This window comes from Aricia agestis, chromosome 4 (assembly GCF_905147365.1).
Source record: "Aricia agestis chromosome 4, ilAriAges1.1, whole genome shotgun sequence".
In the NCBI taxonomy this organism is placed as follows: domain Eukaryota; kingdom Metazoa; phylum Arthropoda; class Insecta; order Lepidoptera; family Lycaenidae; genus Aricia; species Aricia agestis.
This window is the reverse complement of record NC_056409.1, coordinates 17,600,676-17,625,947: the sequence shown is the minus strand read 5'-3', so window position 1 is coordinate 17,625,947 and position 25,272 is coordinate 17,600,676. Positions and strand designations below refer to the sequence as shown.

Below are 25,272 nucleotides of genomic sequence, written 5' to 3'. Positions count from 1 at the left end.
ATAGTTAAATACTTATTGAGATATGAGTTAAGTTAGTAGTTAAACAATGTAGAGATAAGTTCGAAATCGGTTCGGTCGAAACAATGAGCGATTTACCTTCGGGCAGTTTCATGTTGCTGGAAGATATTCGTTTGATAGTGGTTTTAATTCCGATCAGAGATTGCACCTGCTTCGATCACGAATCTGAGTACAGCGCACCGCGCAAGTACAAGTATAATATATGTATATTCCATGTACCTATGTACATACATATATATGTATGTATGTACATAGGTACATGTTTTAATACAAAGAAATCAGAAGAGTAACTCATGACTTTTCTGGTCTTAAGTGAGTTTCTGTTTGTTATGTAATACTGAATCTTATCTTTAAAACAAACGCCTGCAAGGCACTGAGTTCGTATATTTTCGTACACTTCGTGGTTTGCAAATAAGGCCATTGAATTTGCTGTTATAATAATATATTATATACTGATGCTATTCGTTATAATATGATGTAGACTGTAGAGTTTATATTTATGGAAATGTTTAAAAGTGCAGAATAATAACTACCACAGAAAAGTTACTAAGCAAGTTATACTGTTAATTGTTATAGCGTAGACCAACACTAAGAATTTGTTAATAAAATTATATTATAATAGCAGACATGAAGTTTAACATTGATAATAATAATAATAATTATTATTATATAATATTAAAAATGTCTTGTCGGTGTAAAACACACAACATCAATATCTTAAATCGCCTCTCCTTACTCAGATGCCTAGACCTAGCTAGGTACTGTAATTATCGTTATAATATGAACCAGTTAAAGCCAGATCTAGTTCTAGATGTGTTTTGATAATTTATTATAAATTATTATCTGCCTTCCTCCGGCCGCTCTATTTGCATATCTCAGAGATTTCTCCTTGCAAACTTGTATTAGAAGCATGAAATATTGCTACTATAAATAATAATATAAATAAAATTTTATTGATTTTTTTAAGTCGTAATTTTTTTGAATAATAATCTATAACATATTTTTATCTTCTTTAACCTAAGAAAAGTATTTACATTTCCTTATTCCCAATTCATAGAGATTTTAAACGAATAAAATCTCTATGAATTGGGAATAAGGAAATGTAGAGTCACAGTATTTGCCTTGAGTTTTCCACACTCAGTCCTTTTTATTATGATTATCCATAGACCATAATCAATAATCATACAATGATATTTACAATAATACTAAGTACCCCCGCAACTCTTGTTGCCAAAATTAGTTATCGTGCGGGACCCGTACATTTTTCCGGAATAAAAAGTATCCTTTCCCGAGACTCAAAGTACCTACTTTGAGTCTCGAGTTGCGCTAAAACTCGTTTATCGCGCGGGAACCGTACATTTTTCCGGGATAAAAAGTATCCTATGTGCTTTCTCGGGACTCAAAAGTATATCCTTACCAAATTTCAGCTAAACCGGTTTAGCGCTTTAGACGAGAAAAGAAACAGATACCTAGACACACATTTTCATTTATAATATTAGAATGGATATTATTTATCAATACAATAGATACAATCACAGGAGAGCATTTGACGCGGGCGATCATGTCAGATAAGAGATAAGGTAATGTGGCGGTCACTTCAAGCCCCGATAGAGACCTACAACTCCGCTATCTACGATTGCTCCTGATAACATATTACATGTCTTAATTTCATTGAACAAAATGTGGCCTCGTTTCAGGTGTGTACGAATTTCTTATGAGACGACTTCCTATTTATAAAGATCTATTACATTTTAAATCCACATAATAAGTATCTACGTAGGTATAGTAATTGATCACATATTTTTCATTGATTATAAAATATAATTATTATTTTTAACAAAAAATTAAAACCGACTTCCAAGGTAAAAACAATAATAGCATCCATATTATATGAACTAAAAAGTATTAAATAATTTTTCCTATCTAATAGTGCCTTTTTCCGAATTCGGCTAAAAATCAACTATTTCTGTACTCAATCTTCATCATTTTAAAGTCGGTACCAGATATAGCTGAATCTTCCGTCTGCCAGAATATTTGAAACTTTTGGAACTGGCACCGACTTCAAAATTATAGCTAGTGATTAACATCGATAAACTCTACTTCAGACTCTGTCGGTAAAAAGAGGTCAGCCGAAACGTTTTAATTTTTGAACCATTATATTCTACTTGGTCAGCAAGACTGGTATGACGTCTTAAACTTTTTCAGGATATTAGAAAACGTACTGGAAGCATTTTCACATTCTGAAAGTGTCTCTGTCTGTCCGTCCGTCTGTCTGTTACCTCTTCACGCCCAAACCACTCAACCGATTTTGCGGAAATTTGGTACGTAGATACCTTGAGTGCCGGGAAAGGACGTAAAATACTTTTTATGCCGAAAAAATTTGCGGTTCCCGCGCGATAAACTAATTTTGGCGCAAGGGATTTGTGGGCGTCACCTAGTTTAGCATAAAACAATATCATTTATCGATTCCCGGTATAACGTCTCGCGAATTAGCTCCCGTATCGCACGTTCTGGGAACGCGCGTGCCTTTCATCTGCCGACAAACGCGCCGCTTATCTCTACACCGCCACGCCGACGAGTGACAATAACGCTCTTTGTGTTCAAACACTTTTTGTACATCCCTCGACCTGGCAAACATACACGAGGAAGAAGAAAACAAAGATACGGCCTATTCGCGTTAAAAGTGTCAATAAATCGAGTATGTCAAAATGGACGTAATAATTGATCATTGCGGATACGGATATGTCACTGGTAAAATACAGTTTCTTGACATTTTAATATCTTGCCATATTTCTTAAAATACTACTAATTCTGGTAAGTACTAAGCATAAATCTAGTCCTAAAGTTCTACCAAAATTTCGTCAGTGCAGCTCATTTTACGATCGACAAAAGTTTTGTATAAACTGTCTACAGCTACGTAACTACAGTCTACGGCTATAATGAACGTAGACAGTCCGCATCGAGCGACGGAAGTGGCTGTTTCAAAATTAATGCGACACTAATTAAATAAGCATCTCCGCTCCGCCATTGTCGAAATAGAACAAGTGGGACGGCTCAGTGTCTCTATCAAAGTTTAGCCCAGTTGGACTGTTTAACACTTTAAAGCAAAACCGTATGTGAGTACTTAGCAGGTACACTTTTTTGCCAAGTATAATGTGGAGCATCTTTTTTGATGGAGTTACTCTTCCTTAGTTTTTATTATTCGTGGCAAGTGCTGTTATAATTATATATCCATGCTATTATAATTATAAAGAGTGCCTCTCTGTCTGTTACCTCCCCACACCCAAACCGCTAAACCGATTTTGATGAAATTTATTATGAAGATACTTTGAGTCCCGGGAAAGGACATAGGTTAATTTTCATCTCGGAAAAATGTACGGTTCGTGCGTGTTAAACGAATTTTGGCGCAACGGAGTTGCGGGTGTCATCTAGTTAATTACTAATAAAAGCATAATATTCATGAAATATTTAAAGTAGTTTTGTATGTAAAAATTACAGAAATTATATAATGTTTTTGCAATAATCGTGCTTAGGCAAAGATGAAATAAGAAAGAACATAGTAGTCTACCTACTATGTTCTTTCTTATTTACATAAGAATTATCAGAAGATTTAGCGCTACGAAATTTATTGAGTGTGAAGCGTTGTTTAGCGCTGTGTTTCGCCGAGTGAGTGAGTTTACCGGAGGCCCAATCCCCTACCCTATCCCCTTCCCTACCCTCCCCAATTCCCTTCCCATCCCTACCATCCCCTATTACCCTATTCCCTCTTAAAAGGCCGGCAACGCACCTGCAGCTCTTCTGATGCTGCGAGTGTCCATGGGCGACGGAAGTTGCTTTCCATCAGGTGGCCCGTTTGCTCGTTTGCCCCCTTATTTAAAAAAAAAAAAAAGCATACATGATTAGGTAATTTTCTGTTTTACAGATATATAAATTCTTTTTAGAGACATTTCAAAGCGATAATACTCTTCAATAAGAGCTACTTTTTATATATTAGTAATTTTTTGCTATTGTTATGCTGCCATATTAAATGCAGCTTATATTGAGGTCTTCAGGAGTTTTTTTTTTTTTTTTATGAAATAAGGAGGCAAACGAGCAAACGGGTCACCTGATGGAAAGCAACTTCCGTCGCCCATGGACACTCGCAGCATCAGAAGAGCTGCAGGTGCGTTGCCGGCCTTTTAAGGGGTAACAGGGGAGGGTAGGGAAGGGAATTACAGGGGAGGGTGAGGAAGGAAATAGGGGAGGGTAGGGAAGAGAAAAGGGTAGGGGATTGGGCCTCCGGTAAACTCACTCACTCGGCGAAACACAGCGCAAGCGCTGTTTCACGCCGGTTTTCTGTGAGGACGTGGTATTTCTCCGGTCGAGCCGGCCCATTCGTGCCGAAGCATGGCTCTCCCACGTCCCACGTTATTCATTCTGTCAAACTTTGCTACTATTTTGCGATTTCAGTGCAATCTTATGTATTTTTAACCGACTTCTTATAGTGAATGAATGATTATACTTTTGTAGGCAATATGTTGATACAGTTTTACTAAGTGCAGTGAAATATCGAAGTATGTACCTTTCCATAGTGATTAGCAAATGATACGCGTGGCGCGAACATCACAAGGTCGCGGTGGAGCAACGTATGTCCTTTTCCGCTCCAGAAACCACGCCAGTTGACTAACGTATTTTTCATATTTATTATAAATACATTGTTTAACATTTGTTTATTTTGCAATTAACCTACGACAGTATACGAAAGCGGGGCTCAGTAAAACTAAAAGGATAAATGAATCAAACGAATAGAACTATTTTAAAGATGAATAATATTTTTGCTGATGCGAAACATTTATTTATCGCAGGAAGAAACTTTGCCGCGGACCGATAAATAATTTTAAATATTAAAATATTCATGATGTAGGTCAGGTAATTCAGCCGCCGATATTTTATAGACAGGATACAAAAGACAAAAATATGTTTTCACGAGCGAAATTTTCTGCTCGATTTATGCTACCCGATAATTCATATAAATATGAAGTTATTCCGAGTTCGTCGCTTGTAAAACTGTTATGAGAGTGATAAAATCGGTGAAAATATGGAGTGAAAAATCATAAATATATTATGACAGGGTTTCCGGAAATGCAGCGCGCCGGGCGCGCCGGACGTGGTACAAGTGGGTCAGTTTATTTCTGCGTTTGGCGGGAACCAGCCGGAAGCGCCGCCATTGTGGGGGGTGCCGCGGTTCCCGCTAACGTAACCCAACGCGTCAGGAGCTGTTGGCAAACCGCACCTCAGACACTTTTCTCGGAAGCCGAAAACAAATATTTAAATGTATCAATCGGAAATATTGTTATTCGGGATTGACGTTTGTTTGCTCCTTTTATTTTCGTATTTAATCTTAATAGTTACAAATGCTCTACATTTCTTATACATTTTGTAGTGGTTAAATGACTGGGAACCGCGCGAAATACATTTTGGCGCGTCTATAATATCGCCATAAATTCATAGCAATAGCAAAGATCTTTAAAAACTTCATGAATGCCGTAAACATATTTGATCTGTAAACGTAATCTACTTGTAGCCCGAGCACGAATTTGCAAAAAGTATGAGTCCTGGGAAAGGACAAAGTTTTTATATATACTAGAGCGATAAACTAATTTCTGCACAAAAATTGATGATTACACTAGTATGAGTAATGTTATTTTTCCCTTCAGGGATGAAATATTGCACAGTCTCATATGAGGGTAGAGTCCCAACTCCCACCGCACGATGCGGGCCGCTGCGAAGGACTCTTAATCACAACTAATTAAAGACAATTCAGCATCAGAATAAACGGTCACTTAAACATAAACGAGATTTATTATTCGCTAAGAGATTTCGTGATTTTATTAATTGTGAGTACGGTGGTGTATGTTGTTTTAATTAGTTATTTAAGTATCGAAGTCTATGCCATTGATCAAGTATGTTCGTATGATGACGATGCATTAAACATGGATACTATGTTTTATGCGGCTTCTCTCTATTGCCAATAATGGTTAATATTAAATATCCATTACATGAGCCTGTAGATATTCGTCTATAGTTGCCTAAGACGTCCATTATGCATGATGCTATATGGCTTTGCAATCAATGTTATCCATCATGTCAAAGTCTTGAGTTTAAATACGTAGAACAAAGACACGTCAACGACACAATGCGCTATTGACATGTAAACAAAACGCCAAACAGCTATATTATGTAACCTACCTCTGAAAATTTGGCACATAGACACAATTTGAATTCCACAACTCTATTACTAGATTTGAGCTGTACTGGATCCGTTTTTTTTCGATCCAGAGAATCAAGGACGACGCTGCACGAAATAGTAGAATCGAGATATTGTGCTCGAGACTGTAGGCAAAATTTTATATTTGTTGTCAAAAAAAATAAAAAATAAAGCTGGTGACTAAAACAAAACAAAGAATAAGCGAAGTGTACAGTCTGTGCCCGCAGGGTTTTGTTGCGTCGAGCGTGACGTGCAGGTGTTGTACAGCACGTATCTTCAGTTTACACCTTAAATTCGCACAAATATACACACTCAATTGATATTACACAACATTAATATATGAACACTTGTCGGAAATTTCGTAAAGCTATAAAAGCATTAAGCAGCTGCGTTTCAATCTTTTAATGTAAGACAAAGCTAACACCCTGTTTATTTAAAGATTTTCTAGTATATTCAACAAAAAAGAAAAAAATCTACGACCTGTTATATTTTACACCATGTTTTTCAAGCAGGTAATATTTTGAAATCGTTATTTTTATTACGTAGAGCATAATTATTATTGGCGAGTCATTAAAAATAAAAGTGGGCGGAAATCTTATAATAATTAACAAGGCTATTATTTAAAATAATGTGTGTTTATTCCTTACTTAAAATACATTATAAAAATTAAAAACTATTGGGTTATAAAAAATAAATGCATATTTGTTCAACTTTTTCTTTGAATCACTTGTCATAAACATTCGTTAGTTTTGTTTTCGAAATTCAAAACTTTCAAACTGAACCTAAAACAGTTAGGTATGTTAAAAATTAGTAAAATTTTATGCGTCCGTGGGTGAGTGGGTACCAGAAATCTGTAACATTATATCGTCCTAAAAGGGCCAAAACATAATTGTCGGCTGCGCACGCGATCCGCCAGTTAGCCCTCAGCCCAAATGGGCTTAACGCGAAAAATCCCTAATTGAGAATGATGACACTTTGACTCACAATCCTGACATTACGAGTCCGATGACACCGAGTTTTGAGAGAAATATCAAAAGTTAATGAGACATCGTTAGGACGCAGCCACATTGCTCCGTTGCGTTGCGTTGCGACGTTGCAACCCAATAGCTATGTCCACACTGTGCACTTTCATCTTCATCTTTTCGTCATTAACTTTCATATTGGCGCATTCAATAATTGAATGCGTCAAGGAACGCCACGCCAATATCGTCACTTTTGAAGTTTTGGATACGGTCAGAGGGCATGCGTCGCGGACATGCCTCACGTTCGCTGTTGACTGCGCTATAACGCATGCCCTTGACGAACAGAAAAAGGCACAGTGTGGACAAAGATATTTTAACGCATTGAATGCTTCATATCTGCGTTGCGACGACGCGATGCTGCGACGAAATATTGACAAATGTTGTCACGGGACCTCCAACAAAATATACTCTTCTTTTTCCTTTTTTGTCAATCCATCAAGACATCGTGCCCGACCACGCAAAGTCTTAATTGTGTCGGTTAACAAACAAAAATATGTCAAAAAAAAACGCTGATACGATAACGCGACGATGCAAGTTGCAACGCAATGGATCAATGTGGCTGCGCTCTTATGTAAAAACTTCAAATGCTTAGACTTGAGATGCTTCTCGGCTTTAAGTATAAATAAGCGTTTAATTATACATAACTACGTCTCAAGATATTTTCTAATAAATTCTACGCGGTCTAACATTCCCGAATGCGTTTTTATCGACATCTCACCGCACATTATCGGCTGCTGCTTTTGTTTATTTTTGCAGCAATATTATGGCAACAATTTTAAACGGAATGATTGAAAAGCAAATCAAACATAATCGCTATCAAATCTTATAAAATATTTCTGACAACCGAAAGCTCATCGCAAAAGTTCAAAAGCACAATTTAAGAAGCTAATGAGCAATCAGTAATCTCAGTTAAGTACATAATTGTGATAATGAGCGGCGGTGATAAGCGCTCAAGTTACCGATCGTGTCTCACGCGACTTAACCTTCAGTTAACGCGCTGGTTTTTTTAAACGACTAATTAAAACCTTTTTGTAAAACTATCATGTTATAAGTGTACTTTTCCTAAAGTTGCTGAAGAACATAATATTATTATGGTCCTTAAGTTGATCGTTGATCGACGCGTCATTTTTTGACCATTTGCCTTTCACATTTTGCATCTTATACTTAGTGTTATGGTGACACAAAAAGGAAAATTAATAAAATATATTGCTTATAAAAAAAATGTTACTAATTGGTACTAAATGCTGATAAACAAAGCATACTCGAACTATAAACAGACATTACGTTACAATATAACGTAACTTTTCCTCTTTGTGTGCACAATAGGAAAATCGTAGCGAATGCTGAATAAGATATTGTCGATAGTTTTCGTTTTTCAAAATGGCGCTCGCTCTTCCTGTCATTATGTAAAGTTATAAGTGAAGTTAAAAGGAGTGTCGTGTAATTGCAAATTTCGAAATGCACTCTACTGTGTAGTTCGTAACTTAATTATTTTCAAACGGTTCCACGGTCTCAGGCTTTTGTTAGGTTTTAACTTGACATACTAAGTAAGTGTAGCACGCAGAAATTAGCTAGGCATCTCGTTCTAATAAAAAACTGGAAGCCGGTGCCAATTTAATTTCGGCATGTTGAAACGTGGTAGCGCTATATTTTTTACCGACTTCCAAAAAGGAGGAGGTTATACGTTCGGCTGTATGTATCTTTTTTTTTTTGTATGTTCAACGATAACTCAGCCGTTTGTGATCCGATTTTCAAAATTCTTTTTGTGTTGTATAGGGTTTAACTCGAATTTGGTACCATAATCACAAAAGTGGTGATCCTGGAGGAATCGAGGGGACTCCTTGAAATTTGTATGGAAACATATAGTGATTTTAATTTTTTCTAAAACATTCAAGGTAAATGCTACCAAAAAGTAAGATTTCGCACCAGGTTATACCCTGGATCCGAAGATACCCAACAGAACTTTTGAATCCTTATAGATACAGGTTCGGGGATTTCGGCGTTGTTTAAACAACTGAAAGCATAAGCCAACACATTAATTTATTTAATCATCATCATCAAAATCATAATTATGCTATGGGTCATCACATTATGACCCAATTATTGATGCTTTTCGTGATATTTTGCATCGAAGCAGATGTTTTTGATCATTATTTCGCTGTTTGTGGACCGATTTTCAAAATTCTTGTGTTGTTATATAGGGTAAAATTTTGATTTTGTATAATAATTACGAAAGTGGTGAGCTGATGATGGGATCTATGAGCAATCGAGGGAAATCCTTGAAATTTATCAAAAGACTCATAGTGGTTAAAATGCTGTTTCTAGTAACTTAAACATATGTTACGAATAAGAGAAAGTTCATACGAAGGTGTCTCTTGGTCCAAAGACACTGAACAGAACTCCTGAACCTTTAAAGATAAAAGTTTTTGAATTGCAGCATCGCTTAGATAACTGCAAGCATTTACCACAATTTCGCTTACAGTAACATAATGTGAATAGTTAACATTCGTAGTGGTTATTTACGCATAAAGCCTTATCTTGTAGATAACTAAAAAGAGTGAAATTATATAAAAGTCGGTACCGTCTAATGTCAAAATATTTGAAGCTTTTGGGACTGGTACCGACTTCAAAGTAATGAAGACTGTAGTATGTACAGAAATAGTTGAGATTTAGACGAATTCTGAAAAAGGCAATATTAAAGAGTAAGAGTTATTTAATACTTTTTGTTCATATTATTATTGTTTTTACCTTGGAAGTCGGTTTTAATTTTTGTTAAAAATAATAATTATTGCAAATACAAGAAATCACTTACTCTCATTAATTATTACTCACAATCGTTTCTAACAACGTTACTTCGCCTCTATTTACATATTTTGTTAACATCATTTTACAATTTGCAGAAAAATATTTTGAAATCCCACATAAGAAAGTATACTCCGTACCTGATTATAGGCTGAGATGACAGACATGCCGGTAATAAACAACCATTGCACGTATGACACGCAACTATTCTATACTTACGTCTTACACCAACATTTGCAATGTGTTCTAATTCTTTGTAGACCATCAGGATTTAGCAAAAGTGAAGCTTGAAACGATAAAAATCGCCGACGATAACCCACAAAACTAGATTTTTTTGGAGTTTACTCGATCGAGATTTTTCTTAGCACAGATCAATTAACACACAGCTATCTATTAGGTACTTAAGCTGTGTTTTCATCACAGTTGCGTTATGAATAATGTGTTTTTATGATCCAGTATCCAAAAATGTTAATTGTTGTCTTTATATTTATCCATTGATAATAATTATTTTAATAATCATTGTAGGTGTGAGATCATATCAAGAACCCACTGTATTGGTCGAAAATTCTCAATCATCTGCTATCGAAGTTTTTACAATGACCAATAGAATTGAAGGTCGATCATTCGATACTTGAATTTTGAGGGAAATCCACGTTTCGAGTAATTAAAAAGCTATAAAGGAATACATGTAATTACTTGGGCGTTTAACACTTTGCTCATTAGAATTAATTTGTACCCGTTATCGCCCGGGGCCAGTCACGTCACTAGTAATGATCACACATTACTTCCACATCCTATATCACACGAAATCCGACCAGCATCCCCGGATTTACTGACTATATTCGCCTGCACTAGATTCAGAAACATCATCAGTTCTAAAATGTAAGTAGTCGCGAATTTAAACCTTAATTAAACTCAATAAAGTTTAGTTTCCTTCGAAAAATGTTTCAGAAAGATCATCTAACAGAGATTATTTCACCTCAAATATTAATACATAATATCAACCACCTATCATTATGGATACTTTAACGTCTCGCATATAATTAAGTTCGTCTACTATAAACTAGTATTTTAATGTGGACATAAATTTTAATAGATGCTACTGTTCTAATACTGATTGGTAATTTAATATCAATATAACTAATCTCAAAGTTTTTGAATAAAGAAGAATATTCCTAATTAGAATTGAAAAGAAAAAAGAAATGCAGCATGTTTATTACCTTAGCTTCTGAAAATCATCAATGTAGTTTAACAGTTCAAACTGCTATGAATTGCGTCATGATTATGTTAAAGTATATTAAGGGCCTGTTTCACCACTTCCCGATAAGTGCCGTATAGGCTATCCACCACTTAACTAGACAGATAGAGTAAGGAGAATCTGTCAAAAAAGTTGGGGTTATAGCATATGGGGGAGCATAATTATGAGTCACTTTATCAGGAAGTGGTGAAACAGGACCTTAATCTTCATTAGATAAAGTAAGCAATGACGATTGGGTAATAGATCAATGCACAGGTATTCAAGAAGAATTTAGGACTCGAAATTTAATTGGCAATAAATATTGCATACTTACTTTCATCCCCAAAGGGGTTCAAAAACCCTGCGGAAAATAGCTACATAAATAAAAATCAATCATCACAACTCTTATTCAGTAACAAGAATCCTCTCCAACAAAATTGTCTATTCACAGTTTATTGTTAAAAAGTCGGTGGAAAATTGCGAAACGAACTTATCGGAGTGACCCACGAGGACATCAAAGGGCGATATCTCCCGGAGGAATCTAATTTTTGTCGAGCAGTCGCCGACGCCGGACGAGTGCATAATTCGTTTACGAGCCGTAAGGTTTTTTAAACTTTGTTACCGCGTAATGTTTCTGGTTCCTCCCTAACGCTGTTATCGGGCAGCCTCAGTTTTGCGAGCAATTTGTGAAAAACATTAAAAAATTATAAGTTGCGCAGAGCTAAAAGTTTAACTTATTAACGGTACGTGGCAGACTTTGTTGTTGTGGATGATTGTTTCCGCTACTCGTACATTGTGGAAAAATGTTGGTCCTTCTCTGTGATCTTCCGTCTACCGTCTACTCTACACCTTTAATCGAAGTGGGTCCAAGTTTTTTTTTATGAAATAAGGGGGCAAACGAGCAAACGGGTCAACTGATGGAAAGGAACTTCCGTCGCCCATGGACACTCGCAGCATCAGAAGAGCTGCCGGCCTTTTAAGAGGGAATAGGGTAATAGGGGAGGGTAGGGATTAAAGGGAAGGGAATAGGGTAGGGGATTGGGCCTCCGGTAAACTCACTCACTCGGCGAAACATAGCGCAAGCGCTGTTTCACGTCGGTTTTCTGTGAGAACGTGGTATTTCTCCGGTCGAGCCGGCCCATTCGTGCCGAAGCATGGCTCTCCCACGTCTAAAAGTTCAAACACTTGTGTAACAACAACTTATAATTATAATTGTATTCGATGCCATTAAACTAACTTAACATTATTTCTCTTTATAGTATCGTTAATAATAATTATTATTATACAGGTTGTAACAAAAATAAGTGATAATACTTTAGGGTGTGTACGTGTTCCTTGTACAGAGTTTACTGTGAAAGTAGCAGCGCTGAAAGACCAAAATTTTTTTTCACTTTTGTATGGGGAAACTCGTGACGCTCGGGCCCTTGCCCATACAAAAGTGAAAAAAAATTTTGGTCTTTCAGCGCTCCTACTTTCACAGTGAACTCTCTACAAGGAATACGTACACACCCTAAAGTATTATCACTTATTTTTGTTACACACTGTAGAAGTATACAATATACATACTAAATAGAAAAGACAATATTGCTGTAAGATGTATCTGTATAGTCTCTACATAATATTATTACAAAATCAATAGTACATAAAATGATAGGAATATAATAGTGTAAAAGTATAATATAAAATATTATGTACAATGTAGGTATGTGTTACGATACCTTTTATGTGTAACCTCTACTAAACTTTAAGGCCTAATTGTCGAAGTTAAAGTTAACCTTTTGTTAAAATTATGCCCTTTACATACGATGTACGAGAGACAGGACATAATATTTGACCCTGAGTTAACTTTAAATCAGTAACTAGTAAGTTTTAATACGTGGGAGAGCCATGCTTCGGCACGAATGGGCCGGCTCGACTGGATAAATACCACGTTCTCACAGAAAACCGGCGTGAAACAGCGCTTGCGCTGTGTTTCGCCGAGAGAGTGAGTTTACCGGAGGCCCAATCCCCTCCCCTATTCCCTTCCCTTCCCTACCCTCCTCTATTACCCTATTCCCTCTTAAAAGGCCGGCAACGCACATGCAGCTCTTCTGATGCTGCGAGTGTCCATGGGCGACGGAAGTTGCTTTCCATCAGGTGACCCGTTTGCTCGTTTACCCCCTTATTTCATAAAAAAAAAGCCTTAGTTGGTCAGGTCTGACCCTGTCCTGAAGCAACAGCTGGCAGCTAGGCTCATCAGTTAAGCTGTTAACGGTCCCATACAATGTTGTAAGTATAAACATGTTGTGCATACGCATTTTGTGCAGTAGTTTACTGTACTTATGCCTTATTATTTATAACCGAGAACTTAAATAACTATGCAATCAGTAAAAAAACTGGCAAATGGCAGAAAGTAAGGCACAAAAAGTGCAGGTTCTAACTACAACCACAATAGACATAATATCATTCTGTCTACTCTGCTACAACTCTACTTACTGTCAAAAGCTACTCAGCTCCATAGACATCAGAAACAATTATTATTATTATTAATATATCTGTGGTTAGCTCTGAATTAAACTTTTTTACAAGGGATTTCGAAGTTTCATGTCCAATTTGTTAACGTGCATGCTAAGTATGACCTAAATGCACTGGCTATTTTACAACCATTGAAATCTTTACTGAGTTCAATATTTTTTCAAGTAGCCAGTACCCTGGTTCTAGGGGTATCATTACAGAGGAAAACGGAACTTTCTCAATGGCGTCTAGTTGGTTGTATGTGTGTGTGCGTGTGTTCAGGATCAGTGGCCGGCGCGCGCGCACCTGCTGCGCAGTTCCCACGCCTCCGCCCCCCGCGCCCCCTGCGCCCCCCGCGTCCGCCGCCCCCGCGCCCGCAGCGCCCCCCTGACGTAACTCCACACAAACAACGGTTCGCAACACTTGTTTTTATTACCCCATACGTGGGGTTGTTTTTGTTTCGTGATTTTTACATAATTAACATAGACAAGCGGGAAGTTATCGTATATCAAAATGTTTGTTTATGGACCAGAATAACTTTAAAAATTGTAAAAATAATAACATACCTATATTACATTTATTTCTTTTAGACTTTCTCTCAATCCTGCAATTGAGAGAAAGTCTAATTCAGGATTTATAACCAGTTACCAGACTTAACTTAGAAATTGGTAACCTAGGGGCTAGGTAAGTTTATTATAGGTAGCCATAGGATAGATACATAAACCATTATATTTTAAAAAATTAAACATATTGCGTGTGTAATGCTATTGATTCATTATGTCCAGAATTCATATTTAATTAGAATTTTGTAAAATAAAAAATTTAAGAAACTCTGCAATCTGAATAGTTCAAGAGGTTGTTTTATTACCACAAATCAAATCACCAGTGACTAGAATATCTCGGCGAATATTATGATATATAATATCATAATATAAAGAATATAAATAAAAAGTAAAAAGCAAAGAAAAAAAAATGTGTACGAAATGAGTCGAAATTTTAAATAAACTTAAATTGACAACATTTCAAAATTTTAACATGGCTTTTTTATTATTTTATATGAAAGTAGACTTAAAATAAGGCGACACGTGTTTCTTGCTTTTTCAAAATTATGTTTTTATGATACCTAAAAAATAGATTTTAATCCTTCGTATTCTAAAGAGACGTAAGCGCCAAGTGACGTCATACTTACGTCTGAACGGTTAATTCCATTACACTTTAACAAAAGAAAAAATCTGTCAATGTAAGTTTGTTACGTTTATTATGACGTCTGTCAATGTCATCGTCAACCTGGAGGATAGGTAACCAATGAGGTAATGTTATTTTTTAGAAATGTCAGTGTTGACAGGTGGTTGACAGTGACGTTTTTGTTTTTATGCTTCATGTTGTCTTTTTAAAACTATTTTACACCAGGCAAACAAACTGTATGATATTATGCCGTAAGTATGACGTCACAGCGTATTTTTCAGTTTTTATTTATTTTCTCAGTAAATAAGCAATATAAAATTTTTTTGAATATTTTTTTGATATCAGGAGAAGAAACTAAAGAAACGGTATTTTTTATTTTAAGGCTTAAAAATTTTGAAATGTTGTCAATTGAAATTTGTACGTACAGCGCCATCTACTAACCAATAGTCAAACCATAATGCTACACTGCTACAGCGCCACCTCTTAGAAAATGTCAGAACTAAGGTATTTACCAGCTTCGGTTCGTTGAGTTGTCGCTCCCATTTGACGCTAGGTGGCGCTTACACATTTTTACGAAGCTTTTAAATTGAAAAGCTTTATTTTTAAGAAATGTAAAGAAAATTCAAGTGCAGTATTTTACTTTTTTGTACTACGATAACCAACATTTAATATGTATTTTATTCAAATGAGGCTGTGTATGACATTTTTTACTTCAACACCTCAGCTTTTGTAAAAGCTTATAGGGTGAGATTCAGCCCGATTTTTTGCCTTTTTAACTTAATTTTGTGTTTATTGGTTTGTTGTCGCTTTATGATTACGAGTTGTTTCTTTAAAAGTTGAAACCGTATGATAATAAGTCCTACATTTATCTAAATCTTTATATTTAGCTTTCTGAATAATATCGTTACTTTTCTTTGGTTTTCTTTAGGATTTTTAATCAGTTTGACGTGTACTTCGATTGTTGAAGCGCACACGTATAGGAGATTAATTAGTATGCACACAATACGACAAGGCAGAGGCGAGAGGTGACGACGGAGCCATTTGGATGCGTGCGCGGACCCTCCTACGTGCCGCGCCTGCAGACCAGCCGACTTCACTAAATTATTATCATATTAATAATAATATCAAAACCCCTACCTGATCACTAACGTCTTCTTTAAATGTGTCTTTTAGTTTTATGGCCAGCGTTATTTTTATGGGCGTCTAGCGCCATTGATAATTTTGAGTTTAATTTGGGCGTTTGTATTCTGTTACAATAAAATATTTAATACTGTGCCTACAACTGTGCATACGCTTAAAAGTTTGTTTCCGAGTTGTGATTTGACGCTTGACGTGTTGATATTGAAGCTTACAATTTACTTTGTATTTGAATCCTCTACAATCTTTAAAGCCTGGGTAACTTTTTTGTAACAATGCCAACTTTACATCCATAATTTTTTTGGACCCGAATCCCAATCATACTGCGCATTTTCCCAAATCTATCGAGTTGTGATGAAACACAACTCGATTTATACCGCGTGGGCTATTATTGTGACTTGCGAACAACAATAGCCCACGCGGTTACCGCGGGTGACGGGTCGGAAGTCGGAACTCGGAGCCGGGAACGACATGTCGGCGAGCGCCGGCCGGTACCAGGCGAGCAGAACTCATTGAGAGCTTTCGCTCGCACATGAATGAGCCGTCTGTGTGCGCCGGCGCGGTGCCGACGACCGCACATGTGCGTGGTACGAGAATTAAACATCTGAAAACACCTTTATGCTAACGTCATAAAGGCTAGTTCTATGGAAAGTCCAAGGTAATGTAACTCCGAACGCACCGTAGGCCGTTCATGAGAATTTTCTTGTGTCAACATCTGAACTCGCTTACACCGAAATAGCTCGCTTTGTTTTCGCAATTAACTCCGGCGAAACCGACATAAACATTACTGAAACATTAATATTGTATTCCAATTTCCAAGAGAAATGTTTTGTTGGATTTACGGCATGTAAGTCATTAGGTTTCATTTAGGTAGTATATTGTGTCCTTAATTGCAATTTGTTTGCAGTCATGAATCACAGTGACAGTCACTATTGACGCATCAATCAGACTAAGCGATAGATCTCGAAGTTGTTAAAGAATGATAATATTATGGAAGTTAAAAAGCTCTACATTACTTAGGGCCGGTATAAATAGTCAGTACTCAAGATGCATCTCGGTCTCAAGACGCGGTTCAGCTCTATTGGTCCAAATTTTGACAGCCAACCAATCACAGAGCCTGAACCGTGTCTTGAGACTGAGATGCATCTTGAGTACTTACTATTTATACCGGCCTTAGCAATAGATATGTAGAGCTTTTAGCTTTTGGATTAGAACTAAGGGTGTTCATCGTTCCAGCCTAATACCTATTGCCTACACTATTTGATTCATGTCGGCCCTGGATTTTAAAAGATTAATCTAGATTCTATAGTATTAAGACGACAAAACTCGTTTCCTAAGTTTTCACTATTTAAAACTTTCAAAATTAGGTCTGTAGCTCTCGGATATAAATAAATTAGGTAACTCGTATAACATTTAGATATATTTTGTAACTATGCAACGCATAAAAACTTTCCCACTGTCCGCAACATTTTAAAAGTTGTAATTTATTGGAGCAGTGACCACATGGTCAGTGGTCACAAGTGGTGATCGGGTGTCGCAGGTTCGTTTCCATCCGGCTGAGCAGAACACTTCGTCAGTCAACGTATAATGTTTCTGTACCAATCACTTTTTAAACGCTTTATAAAGCTCCACACTCGGTTTTGCTTGTGGTTGAAATGGGTAAAATGCAGATTTTAGGTTGAGCTTATAATTTAACTACAGCTGTTTGAAGTCTAGCTAACCTCAGCCGAAAGATCCTGTTTGCTGGGGGCTAGTAAATTTGTATTTATATTTTATTAATTTTGTAATTTTGATTTTTATGAGGCTGGCATTGTCGGTTTCGACACAAGCTTTTAAATAAAGAAAAAAAAGTCTAGCTAACGTACCACCCAAAAACATTGGAGTTCATAATATGTGAAAATATGTAAGTATATAAAATACCAGACAATTAACCCATTTAGGTACCATTTCTTTGTTATCACTTATCAGTTATCACTCACAGAAATTCATACCTATTTCGCGCAGAAATTAAAACTACCCTCAGTCCTCTCCTGGCGTTCAAAGATCTCTATAGATATCTACTTTTATTTGAATAGATTTACCGAATTTAAGCTTGAGGAGGTAACAGACATGTATAAAAACCGATTCAATTTATTTCAATCAAGCCTTACTAGTAGCAACAAAATATGAATGTTTCAGGAAGTTTATGGTATATAGGTTAAATAATCATGCTATGTGTAAACACGCGTGTTTTGGCAACATCCTGTAGATGTTATGGCCGATTACGGGGGAAGTGGACACCGCAACATCCGCGGGTGTCGGCTGACAGCTGTCAGACGAAGGAATTCATCTCGAGGGTTGGTTCACTTTTCCCAAAGGTAACGATAAAGCTCTAAGGCAAGGGCGGCCACTCGCTATATGGATTTGTTTCGATCCGTGGCTGATGAACTGGTATAAGCGGTGTTTTTACAAATCAAACCTAAGAAAAAAATCTGCTAATGCGCGAGTGTAGCGCATGAAGGGTTTTTTTTGTGTCATTCTGGCCTGATGCAAGAGTGACATGGTTAAAAATACACGAGTCAATTACAGCCTCCTTTTGAAAAGTGTCGTTAATGGCCGTTCCCAATATTTGATCTATCTCTGGTTCTGCCCTACTAGAGATAAGAATATCCATGGAATAGCTCACATTAGACATTAGAGACATAATATATTTTATGTCAATCCAATGTTAACTGCGATCGGTTGTATGTCAAACCAGAGATAGATTGAATATTGGGAACGGCCGTTACGGCCGTTCCCAATATTTGATGTATCTCTGGTTTTGCCCTACTAGAGATAGGAATAACTCACATTAGACGTTAGAGACATATATTTTATGTCAATTGTGAGCTATTCCTATCTCTAGTAGGGCAAAACCAGAGATAGATCAAATATTGGGAACGGCCGTTAGAGAATCCCTATCATGCAAAAGGATGTATTTCTAAGTTATAAAGGATGTTGAAAAAATTACTAAGATGCACTTTTTTCACTCGACCGTAAGCAATGTCATTTAAAGCCATAGAAAAGCTTTCCTTCCTTGTTTAAGACCACTCTGTTTCTTTAAAGCTTTTTTCATAAAATTCGAATCAAATATGATTTTGCAGTTTCAACGTCTTTCTATTTTACCTACATTATTATCACCTGACACCTCATATCACCTCATAAACTTAAAAATTCACTTGGATCTTTATCTAGATATAATCTTTTCATTTTCACAATATTGCATAACAATTACATTGCAATTACTATAGTTTAAATATATTTTAGACATTGCTTAAATAATCGGCCAAGTGCGAGTCGGACTCGCACACGAAGGATTCCGTACCGTTATAGAGGAAAAATAGGCGAAAAATTGTGTTTTTGTCCTTAATTTTTTATTTTATTTTAATATTATTCTTAAATATTGAAGTAGACATATAATTAAGGCCTTTGTGAAAATATCAAGTGCCTACCTGTTGCCATTATTGATATCGAGCAAAAAAGGCCAAAAAAATCACGGTTGTTGTTTGTTGTAAGGGGGCTCCCCTTTAAATATTTATTTTATTTTATTTTTAGTATTTTTTGATATAGCGGCAACAGATATACACAATCTGGAAAAATTTCAGAACTCTAGCTATAGCGGTTCTTGAGATACAGCCTGGAGACAGACAGACGGACAGACAAACATCGAAGTCTCATGAATAGGGTCCCGTTTTCACGCTTTGGGTACCTAACCTAACCCTAAAAACTTACATAGTAGCAACACCGTCATTTCCATAAAGTCGATGGTGGTATACTGTCTATAATATTTAGTAAGATCATCAGTATCACCATGAGTTATTTCATAAGTCCATTTTAATTTTTCAGCGTGTTTCCAGTATGAATGAACGTCGTACCGGCCGCGTTTTTGCAAGAGACAGTAACATGTGAATTTACGATATAATATCCAACATACTATCACGACAGCCGGTTTCTCTTACGCCTTCACTATTAATTTTATCATAATATCCTTCCTGTGCTTATTGTAATACATTTTCGATATTATTTTCCTTCTACTAACGACCAAGATACGAAAATGTGTTATTAACATGTCATAAGTCCAGAATCCAGATAATGGGATAACTTTTGACAACCAGTTAATACACCTGTCAAACGTTCCTTAGGTATACGCATAAAGATAATATACTTAGCGGAATAGAGCAACAATCTCGAGCTGTCAAACGAAACCGAAATTGGTTTTCATCTGTGTGAAAAATGTGTACGTATACACTTACACAAGCATGATTGAACATGAATTCTATGAGATTAAATTGTCAACGTGCGGCACGTGCCAACTGGACGTCAAAAAAAGAGTGCTGCTGTAATGTATCACACGCCTCTTTTTACCACGCAGTGTTACTGATAGTGACATATCTCTCTTGCTCAGGCCTTTGTTTCTCTATTATGCTAGGTATATTAACTTTATGGGTATACGGTGTCATCATCATTTTTAGGGCGAGTTTTCATAATGGTGAGTTAACATGAACTTTATGACCAAGGCTTCAAGTTTCATTTTGCTCTACGCCACTAAAAAGCATGGGTCATGTCAGGCATGGGTCGCTACTCGCTAGTCTAGTGTCGTAGAAATTAATTTTCTACGACACTAGTCTGCCATAAAGTGGCATTTTATTTGAATTTTTGCCGGTCGCGATCGCTTGCAGCAAAGATCGGAAAGTCACGAATAATTTGGCACATTCATATTATATGATATATAGTGTATTTTTTTGTACAGCCTGTATAACACTGTCTCAAAACGGATTCAGGATTAAAGATTGGAGTAATTTGATAAAGTAAACCAGAGCTGAATGGAGCAGCAATCAGCAGACCGCAGTCACAAAACCAGTAATACAACCCGCGAAACTGGATTAACGTTGACGTTGCTTTTAATAACGCTATCCGAAAAAACTGTAATTAACACATTTTTGAGAAAAAGAGATGGTATTATAAAATAAAATCAATAACGCTTGTGTTACAAACAGAAGAAGTGTTTTGAAGTAGAGAATAGCAAATTTTAACAATTATGGTCGTGATCGCGATTAACGCTTAACAGTTAACACGTCGCATCTTTAATTTTAAGCCTCTATAAATTTATTGAATCATTACGTATTTATCACAGAGAATAAGAATATTATAATGTATTAATCAAATCATTTTATTACAGTGAAACTAGCCGTGCCAACTGCGAGCCCCCGATAACATCAAATTGGACTTCTCCAGTAGCGATACCCTTATCGATTCACAGAAATACACTTTTTGTTCCAAATATGTGTGGGCTTTATGAATGAAAGAACTATATATAATAATTAATTTGATATTAAAAATTTATTGTATTTTGTTACTATTGTACCTACTACTAAACTTATTAGGTTACTTTTCATCTTGCTCTACATTTCGGAACTCTGGACTGTATTCTATAGTATTTGTTAATTGAATTTTATTATAAGTAAATATTTATTGTTATTACTTATTATATTTTAACTTTTCATAATATTTTAATAAATGACAATAGTATTTTTTATTATTATTCTAAATATACTTAAATAATTAACAAGAAACCTCCACGATTCTTCGGGTAAAAATGTCCCAAAAGGATTTATCTGCTTTATAAACTGTTAAAAGGCGTTGTAAGAAGATGTTCCCAGTTCCCACGAAGTTCATACATGTTGTACAGTATATATGGTGTGAAGAAACAATGGGCCCGTATACTTAGCCCACCCCGAAGCAGGCGGGCTCCAAGTTTGATGAACTTCTAATACAAATTAGCTTCATCAAAATTCATGCTAAAATTTCGCCCTCACACGATTCCTAAATTATTCAACCTTTCAAAGAGAGAAACAGAGATGTAGAGTTCGTAGTTTTGTTTAAACTTGCAGTTGATGCGCCAAGTATGAATGAAATCAACAAGGAAATTTAAATATTATGTAATAGAAAAAGAAGCTGAAAGTCTACTGCATCAGAATTTAAATAAATAAAAATTATTTTAAAATTTGTTAGTCTTGCTACCGAGATCGGCTGAACCGATTTGCCTTATGTTGGTCTTGAAATATTGCTGGAAGTTTAGGAAAGGTATATATTAGAAGAAAAGTGCTACGAAGTACGAAGTTCACCGCGTTATCTAGTCAGGCCTTCGTTGCTTTGTATCGATTTGGGCGATACATGGTTTGGCATTCAGAAACATACAGCCTGATTCCGGTGCAGTAGTTTTAAAGCTCGAAATGATAATAATTATATTTACACTAAAATATGCAAAAATATACTAGGCGGTCAGAATATCGGTAAGTAGGTCATGAAACGCGCATCTGAAAGTGCAGTAACGAGGATGCGCCGCATTATCCTATTCCGCGCACCTACTGCTAGCTGCAGATACTCAACGTACTGGACCCCTAAATGATTAATGTTTTATCATAAATAGCTGACGTAGATCATTCTAGATTGAGCCTTGGAGGTTATTGTAATATTGATAATTTAGATTCTGCAACAAAATTACAGGAAGCTAGCTGTGATCACATAATCATTTCTTAATTATTAATTTGAAGGAATAAAATATATAAACTAAAATAATTGAAATTCCATTTTAATAAATATTTGTTCCTACAAAGGTTCCTATCTCCTCTTGCTCCATTTTTTTTCTATAAGCCTAGTGCCTACTATACTATACTATTTTATGTTTAATAAGTTTAGTTTTACTTTGAGCCTGAAGTCAGGATTCAGGAAAAGCAAGGCGAGTAAATTGCGTAAAACATTTAGTAATAACTAGCTGTTGCCCGCGACTTCGTCCGCGTGGACTTCAGTTTATAGTACTTTATAGCGCGCGATGTCAACAAAATTGGTGTCAAAAGCTTTTATAAAAAAACCCTGGTACCCCTTAAATCAATACAGCTGTGCAGTGTGCACACAATAAGTATTTCATTTTTTTATATTAAACTTTATACTCGTATTTTATGCCAAATTTTAAAGCTTATTTAGCCCTCCGATTACACAACTTTACCCATAAACTATTTATCATTGATAGATTTAAGGTTACGTCACTGCACAGATAAAGTACTGAGTTATTTAATACCGTAGAATAGATATAACAATCGAAAAAAATCGAAACTTAAATGTAAGATGATACCACGTCTTATAGGAAGACTTTTGAGCAAGCGTCAGCGCGATGTAGAAGACGCACGGCGCCATCTATTATGAATTGTTGGAACTAACTTAATTTGAACAAATTTACGCATTTTCACCCCCTTACAACCCTTTTTTCCAGTAAAAAAAGTAGCATATGTCCTTTCTCAGGCTTTAGACTATCTGTATACAAAATTTCATTACCATCGGTTCGGTAGTTTTGGCGTTTGGCGTGAAAGCGAGACTGACAGACAGACAGACAGACAGAGATACTTTTGGTGTTTGGCGTGAAAGTGAGACTGACAGACAGACAGACAGACAAAGATACTTTCGCATTTATAATATTAGTATAGATTATGTGCACACTGCACAGCTGTTTTTGGGTATTTTGATTAATTAAGGGCCGCGCTACACCGGAATGGCAGCGGCGAGGCGAGCACTTTCAGCGCTGCCATTCCGGTGTAACGCGGCCCTAAGAGGGGTACCACTTACCAGGGTGTAAAAAGTTTTTAAATTTGACACAAATTTTGTTGACACCGCGCGCTATAAACTAAAGACCACGCGGACGAAGTCGCGGGCAACAGCTAGTTAGTTAATATTAACGTGTATAACAATCGAAAGAATCGTAAAACCTACCTCAACATGGTACCACCTCTTATAGAAATACGCATGAGCAAGCAATAGCGCGATCTAGGGGACTCTTGGCGCCATCTGTTTTGAGTTTTTTGGAACTTAGTTAATTTAACCAAATTTACGCATTTTCACCCCCTTACAACCCCTTTTTCCAGTTAAAAAGTAGCCTATGTCCTTTCTCAAGCTTTAGACTATCTGTGTACAAAATTTCATTACAATCGGTTCAGTAGTTTTGGCGCTGTTGTTTTTGAATTTGATGTCTAAGTTGGTAGGTGAGTTATTAGTTAATAACGTGTATAACAATCGAAAGAATCGAAAAATGTAGCTCAATATGGTACCACCTCTTATAGAAATACGTATGAGCAAGCAATAGCGCGATCTAGGGGACTCTTGGCGCCATCTGTTTTAAGTTTTTGGAACTAAGTTAATTTGACCAAATTTACGCATTTTCACCCCCTTACAACCCCTTTTTCCAGTTAAAAAGTAGCCTATGTCCTTTCTCAGGCTTTAGACTATCTGTGTACAAAATTTCATTACTATCGGTTCAGTAGTTTTGGCGTGAAAGCGAGACAGACAGACAGACAGACAGAGATACTTTCGCATTTATAATATTATTAGTATAGATAATATTCTAACGTATTAAAAACTATAAAAAAAAACATACTAACTAATAACTATGATTAGTTCTATGTTACAATAAAGTAAAAAATAAAACGCCATCTGTTGAATCGTATTAGAACTAAAATGTTCATTCCATCGATATATTTCTGGATTTTTTATAATATTATACATAAAATATGTTTAAGATTTTTGAAATTTTATTTTAATACACATCCAAGACCCAGGAAAATTGAAAACTTTTTGTTCCGCCTGCGGGACTCGAACCCAGGACCCCCGGGATGAGCGCTGGCCACGCGCAATGCGAATTCATTTTCATCGAAATTTTCATGGAAATAAGATATTTTCCCACATCAAAATGTAGCCTATGTCCTTTCTCAGACTCTAGAATAACTGTATACAAAGTTTCATTGCAATCGGTTCAGTAGTTTTGGCGTGAAAGCAAGACAGACAGACAGACAGACAGACAGACAGAGATACTTTCGCATTTATAATATTAGTATGGATTTATTTATTGCGTAAAGCTTACAATATTAGTTTTCTATATCTAGCTATACTTAGTCCATTAACTGGCTAAGTGTTGAATGTTTGTGTTGCAATAATGTAAAGTGTTTGGCTTATGCTGGCTGTGTAAATTTAATTTCTCTTGATTTCGTTGGCTAACTTCAGAATTGTCATCAAAGGATATCATGAAACGACAGGATCTAGACGTTTCCTTTAATAAAGACGGATCA

The 25,272-nt window shown here is 36.2% G+C and overlaps 1 protein-coding gene across 4 annotated transcripts in view; it reads right to left on the bottom strand.

Moving 5' to 3' along the window:
• The window catches only part of LOC121726630 (ETS-like protein pointed), a 141,998-nt gene that overhangs the window by 83,645 nt on the left and 33,081 nt on the right, over positions 1-25,272 (bottom strand). The window lies entirely within an intron of this gene.